Source organism: Dromaius novaehollandiae, chromosome 2, assembly GCF_036370855.1.
Source record: "Dromaius novaehollandiae isolate bDroNov1 chromosome 2, bDroNov1.hap1, whole genome shotgun sequence".
NCBI classification, from domain to species: domain Eukaryota; kingdom Metazoa; phylum Chordata; class Aves; order Casuariiformes; family Dromaiidae; genus Dromaius; species Dromaius novaehollandiae.
In genome coordinates, this window is record NC_088099.1 from 146,261,955 (window position 1) to 146,276,109 (window position 14,155).

General features: G+C 48.5%; 1 long non-coding RNA gene across 1 annotated transcript; it reads right to left on the reverse strand.

Moving 5' to 3' along the window:
* Positions 1–3,086: 3,086 nt before the first annotated feature.
* LOC135327625 (uncharacterized) lies at positions 3,087–11,297 on the reverse strand. The gene is made up of 3 exons (XR_010388027.1): positions 10,680–11,297; positions 6,492–6,678; positions 3,087–5,203 (listed from the first exon to the last, which is right to left on the reverse strand). It is a non-coding gene; the product is annotated as an uncharacterized LOC135327625 (long non-coding RNA).
* Between the last annotated feature and the right edge of the window lie 2,858 nt (positions 11,298–14,155).

Below are 14,155 nucleotides of genomic sequence, written 5' to 3' on the forward strand. Positions count from 1 at the left end.
GCTCTGTCATGAGACAAATGATATCTTCAAATAGGGGAAGAACAACCAACCTAATAGGTACCTTACAAGACAGAGCACCTCCTCAGGTTTGCCCCAACACATTCTCACTTCATTGTTCGATACAGCAACAGAGAAGAAGTAAGCAGCTACTTTCCTTTTCTGTCAGATGTTGTAAGTTACTCATATTTCCTGTTCTGCTATTTAAAGGACTAAGGTCTGAAAACCAGAGTTCATTAACTTGTCTGAAATGAAATATTTTCCTACCTTTGTACAGCCATGTTTAAATGAATTATATAAACGCAGCCCTGGAAGGCATCTCTGCAGATTGGGTAGTGCTTCCAGCCCTAAGGCAGGGTTACCTGTACCTGCAGGTTAAGGCCAATCCCCGAAACAGCTAGCACAGTTGCCACCAAAAATCTCCCTCCAATTTGAAGGGATGCTGGATACAGTATATGTCCAAGGAGGGAGATGAAGAGTTTCTATGCCAGCTGTCCAACATGTCCCAAGAGTAACAGGAGGAACACTCCTCTCTCCCTTCTACCTGATGGTTTGGGCTGTATTTTAACCAAGAATAGAAGTATGTGGGAGAATGTGGGAGAATTTCAGTAAGCTAACAGTGATATTTTGGCACTGAACCCCTCTCTTTATTTCTGACAGTCTCCTCTTAACATATTCACACTTACACCATTTAAAAATAATACATCGCGTCCCACACTTTGTTCTTTCCTGTTTGCTGTTGTTTTCTTTACAGGCTTGAAAGTGTGTTTATTTGTCCTTCAAAAAATTCTTATCTCAGTCTGAACAATCTGGGAAAAGTTCGGGGCATGCTTGCAATGAAAACTTTGAGGAAGTAAATTTTTTTCTGAACAAGTCTAACCAATTTAACTGCCATGTTTTACAACTGTCTTTCTAAACTTTTGATGGAGAAAGAGCTTGCTGCTTTTAGAAGCACAGTCTAGTACTGTGGGCTCTAATGTAACTTTGGACCCCAGGAGGTCACAGACTGCATCTCAGAGGCCCAAGAAGGGTAACTAAGAAAAGCAAGCCCATTGTCAGCAGCCTTTAATTTGCCATGCAGGAGTCTGTACTAGTGCTGGAAAAAATGTAAGCATTTGCAGGTTGAAAGAAAGGTCTGAGAGCAAGGCCACATGCTGGGCAGTAACAGCTGTTGCATTTGTCAAATACAGAGTCAAACTCTTACTGAAATGCAGAGATGTTTGCAGGAAAATCTTTTCACTCTAATATATTATGACTCAGCACTAGTATGTAAATTATAGACCATCAACGTACTTGTGCAAAAACATCCTTGCCTGAGTTCCTGCAGTCCTGGCTAGGCATGGATGAGTGCCGAAGAGGCTGCTTGCTAGAAAAACACACCTGATAAGCTGGCCTGTCTGAGCTAATTATACCCTAGGAAGCATTAACGTATGGCACTTTCTTATTTGGCCGGCTACCATGCTCAGAATTTTTTGGTACACCATGGTCTGGATGCAAATGCAAATGCAAGAAGAAATGCCTCCATCCAGAGCTCCTCAGGGATGGCTGCTAACACAGTCACAACAGGTTTGAAAGGGAAGGGGCTGGCAGAGGGTGCCAGGGGGTGAGAGCTAGCAGAGATCCTTCTGCACCCCCTCCTCCGCTAAATCCCATGCAGGGAGCAGGGATCCAGGGCTCTACATTGTAGGGGGTGGGAGAAAAAGAAGAAAGACTCTTCTGTCAAGCCGTGAGTGCCGTGGCCCTGGGAAAGCAGACATCAGTAGCCAAAGAAGCGGAGGAGAGTGAGAAAGAGAGCAGGCAGATTTCTCTACCTAGTTCAGGACCTGCTGTGGGACCAGCTGGTTCCCCCAAAGCCTGACTGAAACGTTTTTGCACAGTTTTGACATAAGGGGGCTGTGAATCTGATGCAGAAACATGGGAGGAGCCGAGAATAGGCTTCCTTGTGAGTAGGCTATGATTACAGGGCCCTGGAGAGCCACAGCCCTGGCCACCATGGACTGGAGAACAGGCCAGACAGCCAGGTCCTGTACATGGTGCAGGAGAGAGGCCAGAGCACTGCTGCAGGCAGGGACTGGCCCAGCTGCAGGAGCTGGAGCAAGAAATCGCTGTGCGCGACAAGCTCAGCGCAAGGGGGTCCTCAGGGCTGCGCCCTTGGCCCAGCGGTGCTCCCGGCACGGCCTCCCTGTGCCGGCTGCCGCATGGTGCCTGGGGCTGGCTGAACTAGCACCTTGCAGCCCAGCTCCTGTTGCCTGCCTGCTCCAACAGCAAGCCTGCGCATCCTCCAAACTGGGATTTTTAAAAAGTGCTGGGAGTTAGGACAGTGACTAGTCATTTGTATGGGTTACTATTTAAAATGTTTTTCGGGAAGAAAGGCCCTCTCTCCATAAACTGCTAGCCATTAAAAGAGGCTTGAAGGATCATGACTCCCAATGAGGAAAGCACAAACATATATATATATATGTATAAGGATTAGAATAAGCTACAGCCACAGACTTAAATTAGTGTAAATAACACGTGATCCTGACCCAAAGGTTGTTACATCTTTTAACCCTGAGAAGTTGTCTTCATTTGATTCATAAAATAAATCTTTGTGATGCAAACAGTGTCAGGAACTGAGCAGTTTTGACAGGAGATGATGCTAAAATAAGGTAGGCAAGTGTTAAAACTCCTCCCACCTGTACAGCCTGAAGTGTGATTATGTAACGGGTATAAGAACAGCATTTCTTTGGAGCATTAACCTGCTTTAAAGGATGAAATGACTGTGCAGATGGACAGGGATCGAGTGACACTCCTGGTCACTACTGAAGCCTTGATAATTGTTAGGGAAACTGCAAGCTAACCATTTAAACAGGGTAGATCCCATTAGGGAGTGCAGGAGTTTTCTTAGGCGGTGTTGCTTCTCCCCGCAGGAGCTCTGCGCCCGGCAGTGGGAGGGGGAAACCTCCTGCCCAGCCTGGCTTACGCCCCGGGCTGCGCTGCGCAGAGCAGTGCAGCCGGAGAAAGCACCAGGCACTGCTGCAAAGCCAGTTTATCATGGCTATTACTGTACAGCTGTGCAGGGAGTTACGCACCTAAATCCCTGTGCATCACGGCGAGGGAACACTCCCCGCAAAGCACTGCTTGTCTTCAGTAATCCTCTCAACTCACTGCACAGCATACAGCAGACAGCAGTTGCTCCCGTACTGCAAAGGGAAAGTGGTGTTTACCAAAGTCACGTAGAGCCTATGTTTTATCTGATGCCAAGCCATGTACCACAGGGCTGCGTCTGCTGCAGGCGGGCACTAACCCAGGAGCCATTCCCGTGAGAGCGGCCTCAAGGCCACACGCCGAGGGGAGGCACTGAAAGAAGCCCAGAGCCCTGCAATGGGATTATTCCAGATTTTCACCGGAGGGGAGCTGAAAACAGAGTTTAGCCAACAGAACATACACAAAAGCCACCACAACGTACACAAATGCTATTTGTTGTAGTTAAATCCTCCAGCTTTGCTTCTGTTTGATAGATATTTCCAAAGAGCAAACCTCTTCACGGATACTCTGCAACTGAGAATGGATATTAAAGAGCTGCTGCTTGCACAGGACCTGTAACAAATTGTGTTGTTGCAAAACTGCTGTGTAACTGGCAAAGAGCACGTGCTGTCGTAACACAAACCTAGCTGTCATCGCTGCAATAACACACTAGATAGGTCCTGAAGGATGCCTGCCTGGGTGGGTATTGGCCTTCAGTAAAGAGAAGAATGGTCCCTATGTATGTATATCATATCTGGGGAGTTAAGAGAAGAATGACAGCGGACTTGCCCAGTAAGTGAGGATTTTGAGGCTCCAAAGGTCTGCTCATTCTTTTCCCTTACTTTATGTTCCCTATGGACAGCACTAACAGTCCCCAGCCCAGCAGGTTTCCTGTGATGCTGAAATTAATGCAGCTCAGCGGTTTCGTTGCTGCGACTTCCACTGTAACAATTTCCTGATGGGACGTACAGGGCTGGCGCACACGTCCCCCCTCAACCACTGCCACGGCGAGCTTCCGGGGGGGCTCTTGGGCTCAAGATCAGCTTCAGTTTTGCCAGAGTAAGGCCACAGTCAAATGGAGCTAACCTGTAATTGCACACAGATGTGGACCCGCTTCCTATGAAACCTTCCTTGTATTTGCCACTGATTAAAGGCAACGTGCACACTGTTGGCTTGGCTGCTGTGTGTTAAGTTGCCCTAAAGCAATCATGTATTTGAGCCCTAAAACGAGGCAAGGCAAGCTGACTCAAGGCCAGCTTCCTGCGAGGACCAGTTTTGCATGTGCTGAAGAAGTGGTGGTTTTGGCGCTTTTGTTAGAACGTGCTTAGGAAGCCAGAAATACGAATATTCCTATGAACTTTCATACTCTCCTAGGGAAACTAGCTTAAAAATTATGCCTTAAGAGCTTATCTAAATGTAGAATTGCATTAATTTACCACAGGCTATGCAATTAAACAGATTTAAACTTTTGCAAAATGCTGTTCACACACCCTTGCTTGCATTTTAACCAGATTTATTTCATGTCTGCTTCCGTCATTGCTTGCTCCAGCAGTTTTCAGTGTGTGCTTCCTACACCTTTGGGCAGGTCACAAAAAAACCCTGAGAAAAGCAATTCGGCAACAGGTTTAAATTCCACTAGGGTAAGCACTGGAAAATATCTGGGGGAGCTACACATTTAAAAAGATCAAAAAACACTGTTTTCTGTAGCTAGTTAAATGTTTGTGTAACGAAAGCCCAAGGATCAAAGAGCTCACCCGGTAGGCGAGGCTGGGGGGATCTCGCTGCCTTGCAGGACAGTAGGTGCAGAGGTGCCCTGCGGGACTGGGAGTGCTCCACGTGCCCGTCCCCACCGGGGCAGCCCAAGGGGCCCCACACGCTGGTGCTGAAAATGCAGGGAAAACGCAACTTTCGGAGCAGCCTCCCTGGCTGCTTGCCAGGACCCATATTTGAAGCCCTTCATGCTTAAGTCAGAGATGATTTTTTTCCACTTCCTTGAATAATGCTTTTTCCATTTTTCTGTCGCCGTTCTGAAGGCAACGTCAGGTCTCTTGCTTGTGTTGGCAGGGCCTGTGGTCACCTTGTGCGCTTCCTTCGAGCGGCAGCTTGCAGATGCCAGGCTCACCTCCAGCAGGATGCAGAGATGGAAGAGCTACAAAGTGCAGTCCTGCCCTGTAGTTTATTCTCCCCACGCTGGGTACTTCTTCCAAAAAAAAAAAAAGAAAGAAAAAAAAAATCACAAACATTGACTCCCTCACCAGAAAGAGCCTCTGCTATGCCCGGTGCTATTCGGGGCTGTCATGATTTCCAGAGCGCTGCCAGCCCTCCGCTGAGCTGAGGCGGGGGCACAAGCAACCCCTGAGCGGGGAGGGTTAACACAGAGCTGCGCTGGCACTTTAGGTCTGGTGGGCTGGGGACAGCTGCATAGGGAGGGAGGGAGGGATGAGGAGGAGGCAGCACCGATGCAAATCTGGTCCTTGCTCTTGTGCAACCTTTAGCACACCCAAGGCACTAAGCAGCACAGCCCTTCTCACTGTCCCCTTCCTGTAAGGCACCCCTAAGCCTGGATCTGCAGAGGTCCCCAGCACCACCGCGGTGCTTGGTGCTACGGGGAGTCCTCAGAGGTGGCGGGCGGCAAGTTGAAACAGAGGTGCAGCAAGGTCTCTCTTTCTCTCCTTTCTTGTTCAGTGCTTCCAACAGCCAAAATACAAAGCTTTGAGCCTGAAGGGTTTAGAGTTTGTGTCCACGCTAAAATGGAATTATTTTATGAAATTATTGCTTTATGAAATTATACAGTTCAGATTCCCTCTCTTTCCAAGACAAATTCCGGGGTAGTGATGCCTCCCTGGAAGAAGAGAGGCTCACTGGGGTCTCTTCCTTTTTCACTTTTTAAGCCTCATTTTCAAAATTATAGAAATCATATTGCATATCTGATTGGATCCCAGATTGGCAGAATCATTCCAAAAAAAGGTGTTCTCTTTAAAGTATTGCTAAAGTCAATTTAACCTTTAGAAGTAAAGCTACATTATATATATGTTCTGTCCAATGAAATGTTGATTCACTTACTGTATATTCATCATTTTTTCAATTTGACAACATTCTCTTTAGGTACAGTTTTTTGCAGAGGCAAAGAAGTAGCTTAAGTAATCAAGTAGGCCTTTATGGTCTTTACCTCCTTGTAAATTATTGGTGTTTAGCTAAATAAGCATAGCTCCTAGATATATCAATCGTAGCAGAACGAATCGATATGCTTAAATCTAGATCAGAAATATGGGGAGTACAGAGGCAAAATCTTAAGAAAGAGAAGCTTTGGAGTGTTCATATATACATATACATATATATGCATATACATATACATGTGGATGTTCTTTTACCAAACAGTTATTTAGATATCTCATAGAAGAGAGAGACTGGAGGAAGGAGCACACCTATTCTCACAGCTCTTTAACATTTCTTTAAAGCATAGTACATTTTAAAAGAAAGAGGATCACCTATATAATTGCAAATGTCAGCATGCAAATATTTCCTCTGAGCAGTGAAAGTGGCTGAAGCTGACAAACTCATCTGTTGGCATCAGAGCAGAAGGACATTAAGACAGTGGAGAGACTGCTTACGTGACCTAGAAGCAATCTGCCAACGGCTGTCCTGCCACTGCCACCACATTTCACTGGTAGACACCTGTTGGGGAGAAACAGTAGGTGCTGCAAGGATTCAAGGTGACACTGAGAGCAAGTGCATGACTAGCGACAAAGTAGTAAGCAGGAGACTAAATATAATTAATGGACAAGCATACGGAGTTAGCACATAGTGTATTCAGCAGAGAAGAAGAGCCAAAATGTATATGGGAAGCACAGATCCAATATACCATTGTAGAAGAAATACAGGGAGAGACGAGGTAACTGTCATTTGTGTGAAATTGCAAGGGACAGTGAAGGACACTATGCAGTGAAGATACAAATGCCCGTGGGAGAGGACCGAAGCGTCAAGAGCGCTGTCCGGAAGATGAATTGTTTCGCATCCATGGCAGCAGTTGAGGAGTTCATGAAGATAAGCGCTTGTGAAACACTGACACGTTGACCTTCGGGTCATGGTTTGCCCATTGCAAGATACCTTCTCACTGTGCTGAGATTTCTCTGCCTTTGATGGACAGTTCTGCTATTTTTTGGGCAGAGCTTTCCATTTACAGATTTGGATTTTGAGCTTTTCACTACCCTTTGTCTCATTCTGGAACAACCAAAATACCAGCCATCAGCAGTGAAACCTGGAGTCCTGTCTCCATTCTCTCTCAGGAGGATAAAGAGGAGACACAAGAATTTGCTGTATTTTCTGCCACATGCTGCTTCCTCATGCATTAGACAGGATATTCCTATTTTAGTGGCCGTGAGAAATTGGGAAGGGGTGTTAGCAGAGACCAATAGTGTAATTGTTCATCTCCAATTCACTGAAAGAATTTAAATGTTGAAAGAGAAATTAAGCAAAATTAGATGCCAGTTTCCAAAGTCACTGTCTGCTCCCTCTACCCTTCCTTCCCTCAGACCTCTGCCTTTGGAGGCCACCAGCCTGCAGGAGAAAGTGTGGGCTTGAGTTTGCTCAGGTGGAGGAAGGAACAAACGCTGGTATCCCTCATGCCACGTGGGTGCTCTGGACGCATGAGAGGCCAGCGACAGCCCCTGGAAAGGAAACAGTGACTTTGCTGTCTTGCCTAAGGCGATGAGGTCCATACGTTGAAGGGAGCACCCATCGAGGTGCTCCAGACACAGCTCTGAGGAGAGGGCGCTAAAGCCTGATGGTCCCCGCGGGGCTGCGGTGGAGCCTGTCCTGCAGCACCTCGATGTGGAGAAATCAAACCGCGGGTTCAGCTTGAGGCGGGGGCAGCCGAAAGGGGCCTCCAGCCCGGAGGTTTCTCACGGTGCTGCCGCTCCCTGGCCAGCGCTCCGCTCACACAGGGAAACACGAGGGGGGGGGATACGGGATTTTGTCGCAGTCTCACAGAGCGGAGGGCAAAGAGCAGCCTCCCTGCATTAGGCCCAAGAGAGGCAGGTTTGGTAACTCCAGGGGCCTTCCTCCAACATCCACGATTTATTCCTGCAGCCCTTCCTGGGGGAGTCGGAGGTTACTGAGGGCACACTTTCCCCGGTGACACAGGTTTGTGCAGGCACACAGGTTTGACAACCCAAAGGAGACATTGCTCTTTTCCGGGCAGGGTAATTTCCCGATTGGCTCAAGCCCCGAGTGCCGGGACTGCACGGCCCCCCAGCGCTTGGAGAAGGCCGGAGGCAGCGGGGAGGGAGGCGCTGGCTGTGTAAAGCAGCTCCACTGCCGAATGTCTCCCCACAACCGCACTAGTCCCCCCCTTCCCAAGGAGGTCCCAGAGGGCTGCGGCACGGCGCGAGCGCTGCAGGAAGAGGCGGCGATGAAGCCACCCCTCCAGACGCCACATGACCTCTGCGGGGCCACTCTGCCTGATGCCGGGACAAAGCCACGTTACCCAAACTCGCACGGGGTTGTGCTTTAACGGGGTATTGCACAAGTCCGGAGCATTCCCCTCCCAAATCATCCTGCGGTTCCAGCCTCGCTGAGGGCTTTTCTTTGGGAGCAGCCCTACAAATGACCCGTGCTCCCTGTGAGGGTGTATCTCTCGCTGCCGGTCGGGTCCCAGCCAACCCCAGGGATCAGGAGATTCGAGTTATCTCCATCTCTTTCTTGCAGATTTGCAGAAAGGTTATGCTCAAGCTCCTTTCACCCAGCCAAAAAGATTTTTCTTTTCCCTAATGCTTTTTCTTTTTAAATGTTTTAATTTTAAATTTGCAAACGTTTCTTTTCCTTGCCAGTAAAGTAGAGAGGATCCATTTTTTGCTTCCTGTAATCAACGTCACCTAAGTGCCACCATGCCCTGCTCTTGTTCCTGGGGCCCCAGAAGCGACATGATTCCTTTTGGCTCACATGTGCACCTCTCCCACTCTCAGTCCTCATGTCAGTGCCAATGACAATGTCAGTGGCTCTCTCCCAGCTGGTGACTTTTCCAGGAGTCCTGGAGCCACGTGGCCAGCGCAGGGAAGTGCTCACTAAAACTGACTGACGGTCTTGCTGAAGAAGGGAGACAATTTTTAGCTTTCAGGTAGTCTGCAAGAAGCAAAAGAAAAGAAACCCACTTCTTGCTCTAGTTACGCCCCACCGCATGTTTGTTGAAGTCAGGAAGAGGTCACCCTGCACACACGAGCAGATGGTCACTCGAGGACACCGAGGGATGCACAGGCCACAGCATGCTCTGCTGACGCTGATACTGCTGGGAATTTGGAAACTGGGATTTTTAGACACATTTTAGAAAAATTATATACAAGTTTGAGCTACTCGTAATTCCTACTGGGGAATACTCTGCTTGCAGAAGGAAAACTCAAGTACTGTAGGAATGAAGAAAGCCTAAGCAGCTATGGGTCTGTGCTTCTGGTCTTGATGCTCCACTCTGCATGGATACCCACTCCCACTTCTACCATAAAAAGGATATTCAAAAATGTGAGGTCAATAATCCAGTACAAGAGAAATCAAAAGCTAGAGGCTGGACTTTTAAATCCCATGCATCCCTCTGCCAGACCTCTCCAGAAAAGCTCTGGCGCAGCCAGACACCAAGGACTGCAGGTAATACTCTCGTCCGTATAACACTGTTTTCACTGCTTTGTTGTTTGTTTGTTTGTTTTAATACTACAACCTATGCTCTGCTTTGCTGCAGCAGACTGCTGAGGAAAGCCCTCTAGTCCCACAAAGTGTTATAACTAGCCAGGCGTATGTAAAACGGCACCCGTTCACTGCTGCACCTAACACACCGGTCTCTGATGGTGTTACGTGATTGATGGACCTAAACTGATCCTGAACCACTTGCCGTGAAACCCAGGACACTGTCTCCAGAGCAAGCACAGCCCTCCCTGGCCTCCCACATGGCTCCTGGCCAGGGACACTTATCAATGCCTCTTTCAGAGCAACCAGCTTACAGAGACACCTGAGCAAACATCCCCGCGTTTCAGAGTAATTTGCACGTCACAGAGTTTCCAGATGTTGCTCAGTTGCTTTATTAGATGTCCCAAGCTTGGGAGCAAAAATCATGTTGCACGTGGTGGAAGTAGGACCCAAATCTTTTCCCAAACTTGCTTGCTTTAAAGCGACTTTGAAGAAAGTCTGGTGTCATGGGCACTGGCTGAGCCCATCCTTGTATTGCCAGCTGCTCCATTCTGCTCTGCAACACTAGTACCGCTTTTTTGTCAGGGAAACAGCTATCTACCAGCAACTAAAACAAGAAAAAATCCTTTTGTTTTTCTTCCCCTCTCAAGACTTTCAGGAAATCAGAGTTGCTGTGGCTTCAGCCCAAAACCTTTTCAAGGTATGTTTCAACCACGGCTTCTGAAATTGCCTGTGTGTGCCACAGGCACTTGGCACGGTGACATTTGCTGACGGATGCAAAAGGAACGTGAGCTACTATATTTAGATTCCTATTTCCTAGGTAAGTAAAGACATGGCAAAGAAAAGACATTCCTCTGAGCCTGCAGGACAGCGATCTGAAAGCTATTTTGGTGGTAACAGGAGCATAACACAAGGCAGGAATTAATGGGAAAGAGAGGCCGCAGGCTCCTGCAGCAGAAATGCAAGATGGGGGGCTGGGGGAGGACAGAGTGAAAGATTAACTTTACCTGTGCACCAGAGCACACGCAGGGTTGTATGGTGCTTATCCTTCATCGCACATTTTATGGCAACCTTGTACAACTCCACGTTGCTGTGTTTTGCGCAGGAGCTCGCGCTCTCCAGGAGATGGATGGGGTGGCCCTGCAGGAGCAGGCAGTTCCCAGGGTGGCAGCAGGGCCAGCAGCAGGTCCTTGCCCTTCCTTCTGGCAAGCCCCCTCCTCCTGCACTGCCTCACAGCCCCGCAGGCTCCCTCGGCCGCAAAGCCGGCCACAAGCCAGCTCTGCTCCTGGGTGCCACAGGGAGGAACAGGAGGAAGAGGCCTGGCTGGGCCTGGCCCACGTGGCACTGAGCAGGTGCTCAGGTAGTTCCCACCCCTGGCTGGCACCAGCGTCGCGCACGCCAAGTTCGAGGGCCGCGACATTTAAAAATTGCACAGCCTCTGTGCCGAGACAGAGAGATCCTCCCCGGAATCAAGCCGAGCCCTCTGCCTGTGCAGGGCCTGCTGCACGTGAGCACGTGCCATGTCAATCAGTGATAATCACTGTTTGCGCTCAGCATCTCTTCCCTCCTGCCTGCTTGTAAGTTAGAATAAATGGGTGATATTAAAGTGAAAAGTCCATTTGTGATTCCTGGTAATTTCCCTTGAAGTTGTTATGATGAGCACGTTAACTGGTACTAATTCATTATGTTCCTTGTAATTTGGCCAAAATTCATAAGGGAGAACCTGTTTTCCTAGCAGCTAATAAATACATGCTTATTGCTACGCTACCAGGTGTCCCGTAGTTGCGGACTCCTTCCTAACACACAAGTCGTGAATGTCTGACGCTCTTGGCACATGCTTTTGGTTAGAGAAATGATACTTTACAAATAGGTCAAGTTAATTATGGTTCAGTCTTAACCACCGTAAACAGTCTTTCTGTTTCATCAAGACAAAGCAGGGTGGAGCAAAAGCCTATCCCTCAGCTCCACCTAGCACAGCACAGTCAAGCAAATTAAACAGCACCTGGAGCCTGGGGATATTTTCATAGGCCTTGCCCTAAAACTCAGTACGTACTTAGGAAACCAAATTATAACACGACCTTGCTTATGAATTGCACTTAGAGCAGTTTCAGATTGTGCAGGCACAGAAGCAATTTGTGAGCCACGCGATGCTCCTTAGATCCCCTTTGAGATCAGCCTCGATGCGGAGATCGACCCAGCAGCACCCTAGTCTCGGACTCAGCCTCTGCAGCGGTATGGTAACAGAAATAAGTGATAAAACAGAGAGTCTAGGGAAAAGGATTGTACGAGGTTGGCAGGATCGCCAGGTCCACACAGACAGTAGGGCTCTGCATTATCTTCCTCAGCAAGGCAGTAATTAAATTCAGACCTTGCTTACAAAGGCTGCATAAGCTCTGCTGACTCACGCCGGGGTTTTGGACAACTGGACTCACCTTGTTAACCAGAGCAAAATGGCCTGAGAAATTGCGAGGCTTGGAAAGGAAGCCTAGACTGAGATTTATGTCTGTTCATGCCCCGCCAATGTCCCTGACTCCAGGAGGAGAAGGTGTGTGCCCGCAAGCGAGCGGGAGCTGGTTACATGGAGGGCGAAGGATTTCCTTGTTAATGGGCCCCTGTAATTTGACAGGGTGCGTCCTGGTGGGATGAGCACAGAAAGCACGTACATCTGGGGGAAGTGGGAAGAGCCTGCCAAATTCTCCTTACAGCTGCTGACTCAAAGTTTCTGCTACAACAATAAGCAGCAAAATAGCTAATTGTATATGCGCTAAAGAGAGAGCATCCAGTTTGGTGGTCCTGATTAAGACTACATTAAGAGCTGATGAGTGGTGGCCCCCGAGCCAGAGATCTCCTGGGCTTGCCAGCAGCTTCATGGGAAACCCAGCTGCCATAGCTTTGCTTGGGCCCATTTGACAAGTGCAGCTGCATTGCTGCATAGCTTTTGCAGCCACTCAGGGTTTGCCCTGGTAGGTAAGCACGATGCTGTTTCCTCAAAGGCAGAGGAGACACGAATCCATTTGATCACACTATTGAAGACACCACAGTGCTATCAGCTGGGACGAATGTGACCACGTCCCAAAATCAGCAGCTCAGCAATGTGCACGTGGATACTACCAGCCATCTGCCATCATTTCAAAGGGACATGGCTGTGCTGTAGCAGCACGTGTTCCGGTTATTCAGAATTATTCTGGAATACATACATCTGTTTATATACACTTACAAACATCTATCTATCTATCTGTACACCCACACACATTTTTGTTTCAGAGCCAGATTGTCCCATGCACTGAACCTTTCACAGCCCTTTACAGGTGACAGTATCCATCTGCCAGGCCCCATGCCTCACTCCTGCACAGAGAAGGTGCAACTAGCTATTGCAAGTACAAGGGAATGAAAAACACCGGAGTATTTTTATCCCACCCCCCAACTCATAGCAGCCAAATGTATTCCCTGCCTCAGTACAGAACCGTATCGCTGCCCTGCTGGGGGGAAATGCCATTCAGCCAGACACAAGAGGCACTGCAAGGTGTTCACGATGGATCTGGCTCTCCTCACTGACGTCTCATCGCTGTCTAGAGTCTCATGATGTCCAATGCTTCTGGCTATCTTAGAAGAGAAGCAAGCCATTGACTGTCTGGTTTTACTCATTGCTGAGCTCACGTTGCACCACCTACTCCAGTGGTGGTGACTCTTGCGGGTGTCCAATCCCAGGCTCCATTAAAAAGCCTTGCAGCTCCCTGGCGCGGGCGCCACCGTGGGCAGTGCTGGGCTGAGTCCGCGGCTGTGTTTGCCCAGGTGCGGAGATTATCCCAACCCACTCCACACAGAGCCAGCCAGCAGCCGCCGCAGCAGCTGGGCACCACGCGGTGGCAGCCCTGTTTCCCACAGCCTGCAAGCTGGCACCTGTGCCTTGCTTTTTCCATCATTTTGGAAGGCACTATATAAAATAAGGTGTTATTTTTTGGATTCAGACTGATTTTATTCAATCAAAATTCCTTGCAACATCAGGAAGATTATAAGCGGGCAGAGAATTGCTGGGGAGAAAGCACTCACGTAGCTTTGCCTCGTATAAGGACGGCTGCTTTGTGGCCTCAAGCAACTGCTTTGCTTGATACACCCCATCCAAAATCCTGGCCAACCAAGCTATGCAAAACAGGCTGCAGACACTCACTGGGGCGCCGCAAATTTAAAGCTACTCCGTGTTTGGACAGAAACCAACCTGCCCTTGGTATCTACCTTGTGGTCAGTCATGTAGCAACTGAGGGAGGACTGGATGTTTGAAACTGAATTTGGAATCCCCACATGCTTCATCGCATCATCAGAAACTGTATCTTTATTTTCAAAAGAAAACAAAAACAAACCACATACATGACTGGTATGTCTAAAAGTGGGCGGGGGTGGCTATCACTTGCTAATAAACATTCAAATGCCTTCGCCACATTGCAGCCGACCCCACATTAATTCTGCTTGGACACCATCCCCAGCG